General features: G+C 41.0%; 1 long non-coding RNA gene across 1 annotated transcript; it reads right to left on the bottom strand.

Moving 5' to 3' along the window:
* Window positions 1–303: 303 nt before the first annotated feature.
* On the bottom strand, window positions 304–3156 carry LOC149455442 (uncharacterized). Its single transcript, XR_016314060.1, has 2 exons — window positions 3032–3156; window positions 304–1335 (listed from the first exon to the last, which is right to left on the bottom strand). It is a non-coding gene; the product is annotated as an uncharacterized LOC149455442 (long non-coding RNA).
* Between the last annotated feature and the right edge of the window lie 1046 nt (window positions 3157–4202).

The raw sequence follows: 4202 nt of genomic DNA, 5'->3' as shown, positions 1-4202 counted from the left end.
GCAAATGGAGGTGCTCATAGAGTTGGTGAGGCCCCAAACTTATCTATATAGCCCTGCCAACCCAGAACACAAGAACAAGTCGAAGCGGCAACAGGGGTGGGTAGAAATTGCAAAATAACTCTATTCTAAATGTGATTCCTTCACCAAGAAACAGAAAGAAAACAAAAGTGAGTAATAGTTACATAGTCTGGCTGAAAAAAGCTTGAGTACTTAAGAGTACTATCTGTATTATCTGGTTTCAGCGTAGCTCATGTATGCTGTACCTTTTTTATAGATTACCAAAAAAAAAAAAAACACACAAAATATAATAACTTTGTTTATTATCTTAATATCCCAAAACAAAAAAACTATATTTTTTACCATAAGAACCAGTTTTGCAAACAATGCTAAAGTTCAGAACCTTACATAGCAGTATTGTTGTTCACAACCTTACATAGCAGTATTTTTGTCTTCAAAACCAAGACCAAATATATTAAAATAGCCTCAAGTTGCCATGGCACCTGACTGTTTGGAGACATGGAATAGGCACCGAATGCATCCCTGATAGCGGCACCACTCGTGCTGCCCCGAGGTGCTGGTTAATCTGCACTTGCCATGTTATGGTTAATTGTGTCCTCGTACTGAAATCCATCACGTTCCCGAATAAAATTATGCAGGGCACTTGCTGCTTTAACAGCTTTTATGTTTAGGTGGATGGGAGTGTGCACCAAACACTATTTATTGTCAAGGATGCCAAAAACATACTCCACAACTCTACGGGCTTTAGGGAGGAGATAGTTAAACACCTTTCTATCAACATCCAAGAAGCAACTTGAAAAGGGTCTTAGCAGATGTTGACTGATGCAAACGCCTCATCACCTACAAATACATATGTAGAGCAGGACCCCTTGTTCCTGGTAGTGGACTGTTTGGTGACAGGTCAAGGTCATTGTTTTGAAGCATCTGCCCAAATGAGGAGTGTGAGAAATTCTTGAGTCTGAGCTGTTCCCATAAGGCCCAATATCTATGTAAGTGAAAAGATAATTGGCATCTGCCACTGCAAATAACACAAATAAAAAATATTTTTTATAGTTATAAAAACTGCTGCCACTAGATACTGGCTTTATTATGTGAATGTGTTTCCCACCTATCGCACCCAGACAATTTGGGAAACAGTGCTCTTGGAACACAGCAGCTATGCTGCACCATTCTTCTGCTGTTGGTTTCTTGAAGACCATATCCTTCAGTACCTCCCATATGACAGTGCAGGTGTCACAGACAATATAGCTTGTGGTTAATTTCCCCACCATAAAATGAAAATGTAGACTGGCTAAAGAAAGTCCTGTTGCAAGGTACCTGAAATGGAAAAGAAAAAATATTTTTTATGTTTTGCACTTAAAGAGTTGCGTACAAGATGGCAGAGCATAAAAGACTGATAAAATAGACAGCCGTGTATGGAATGGCAAGCAAGGAGTGGGTCTGGTGCAACAAATTTTAGCCCCTACCAATTTACTAATGACCTGGAGTTCCTCAAACCAATCCTAGAGATGAGAAGGTAAGCTAGGATCATAGCATCATTACAATCATTTTTGTTTACAATAAAAATAATATTTGGAATTTTCTAATGTTCCTTATTTCTGTATTTGTAACATTGAGAGCATCTGGGAACCTCAAGCATGTACAGAGGACCCTGGAGAGTGTCCTTCAACACCCTTGGACACCCCAACTACAGGTTCACCCATATCCAGGGTGACAGAGAAGATGAGGGAGGAGGAGGTGAAGGAAGAGTTGAGCAGGCCTGCTGCACCATCGACTACATCTCGGAGGAGAGGAGCATCAAGAAGGATGACTCTACGTCAAAGTGAAAAAATGATGGATACATTAAGTGAGCTGGTAGCTCTATTTAAAAACCAAATGCCTTTATCCCAGTAGTACATCAACACACTAGTCCCTTTTTTCCTCTTGAAAGATAGGGGGAGATGAGAATTGCAATGAGGTAGAAGATGTATATAGGGCGCATCAATGGAGGAGGCTGTGGGCATAGAGATGTCAGCCAAGGATGGAGGAGGTACTGGAACACAGGCACTGGGCAGCACATCTAGGAGACCGAACGGTCTTGAAGAATGAGTTCTGCGCATGCTCCAAAACGCGTCACCGTTCCACGCCCATTCCACATCCACATCACTTCCGGTTGTGGTCTCCTGGACATCGTGCGCTCCGGCGTGCATTCCAGCGACCCTGGAACTTACGGTGGCCATCTTGGACACCCTATCCTCAGCTCCCCTGCAGCTGCTGGCCGGCACAATGGGTTCTTGCAAGGTGGATAGAGTCCCCGCATCCTGGCGAATTTACTGAGCCTGTATTTACTGCAAGTTTGTAACTGTTTCTAACTGTCATCATTAAAGTTCATCTGGATATACTGCACTTGGAAGCGCCTTCCTGTTTTATCCTCTTCCACATACTGAGAATTGCAATGATGTAGCACCTGACCTCCTTCATTCCCTCTGCTAACCCATCCCCACCTATAAGCTTGCCCAGCAGACACCACCAAAGTTCTTCTTGTAGTATGTGTCATACCCAATGCATGGTGCTTACCAAAGTCCTGTATGGCCAAATTATCACTCTCCAAAATATGAATATCATGCTTCAGCAACACCTAGGGAGCTCATACCACCACCAGGGCCACCTGTGTCCTGCTTTGTGTCGGAAGGACAAAGTTGGCGCCCAATGTATTCACCTGCCAGTGCTCCCCAGAGAAGCATGGAACCTACACCATGCTTTGCAGAGCACCAGCCCCAGTACCTTAAGCAGCAAGATGCCTCCCGGGAGGAACAAGTTTATCAGACCCTGCAGTTTGTTTGTTTTTTACAATTTTATGTCATAATATGTTGGCAACAATGCCATTTTGTGTTTCTTTATAAAAAAAATTTTTATTGCATTTTACTATTTTATTGCAAAAAAGTGTATGTAAAAAAACAAAATAAAAAGATTTTTTTGTAATTCAATATACATTGTCATTATTACTTGTATAGTTTAGAGAATAAACACTTACCTAATGCGATCATCAGCCTTTCTACTGGTAGGATGGAGTCCTGGAAGAAGGAGTTTTGTCGCTCCATCTTGCTGCTAAGTAGACCCAGCAATTCATCAAAACTGCTAAAAAAAAAGGGTTAGTGATTAAAAAAAGAAAAGAAAAAAAGAAACAAGAGAAGAAACACAAACCAAGAAATTATAAGTCAAAAAAAGTAAAGGAAATGAGGGGTGGAAGCAGGAGGGGGAGGTTACGATAAACATATGTAGCTGCAGGAAAAGTTTTAAACTTGTGCTCGCCTTTTTGTAGACATCCGTGTGTCTCAGAAACATTTGGCCTCATGTGCTCTCAGATCATTATACATTATCCAAAATTGTCCTCTCTGCTGTCTATTGGCTATCCAATATCTGTGTCTTCTCCTCTGTCCCTCTTCTTCCTCTTCCTACATGACTGTAGCTGTCAATGTGGCAATTGCAAGGAATAAGGAGATTGCAGCCATGATGGTGACAGATCTGCAGCATGCACAGATTACAGACAGGAATTAGGAAGTAAATTCTTTTTCTTATTGGCCAACCAAGTTGGACAAAAAAAAATACAAAAACGCAAAATGCATCAAAAACGCGAACGCAAAAATGCAAAACGCACTGCACAACACAAATCAAAATGTACCTACACAGGTGTGAACCTGACCTGTAAAGCTGACTGTTTTTTAGTGCAAACCAATAAATCAGTTTGGACAAGGCAAGTTGCTTATTTTTTTTTCTTATTAACAATTTTTATTGGTTTTCACATAAATATATATATATATATATATATATATATATATATTTACATACAAACAGTAAATGAAAGAGGAACACAAGAGAAAGAGGGAGCACATCGATGGTGAAATCTGCATGGCTACAAACATAATAATGTCACATAGCAACAGTGGGGAGGTCATTAGAACCGTACATTTGGAGAAAGGTGGGAAGAGGTGAAATTATCCCTTGGGTGTCACACTGCCTCGAACACAGCAATCAAACAGGCATGTAGAGCAGTCAAGTATTCCATCTGTCTCACATCAGCAATAATTTTAAACAGAGTTGGCATTGAAGGAGGTATAGAGGATAGCCAACACATAGGAATGCTTCTTCTAGCCGCAGTCAGTATATGCGTGGTGAGTTTCCTGGCCATGGCAGGCTCAACAAAA

Source organism: Staurois parvus, unplaced genomic scaffold (genome assembly GCF_062004578.1).
Source record: "Staurois parvus isolate SC_StPar_1 unplaced genomic scaffold, SC_StPar_1.0 ptg000394l, whole genome shotgun sequence".
Lineage (NCBI taxonomy): Eukaryota > Metazoa > Chordata > Amphibia > Anura > Ranidae > Staurois > Staurois parvus.
This window is presented reverse-complemented; position numbering and strand designations above follow the sequence as displayed.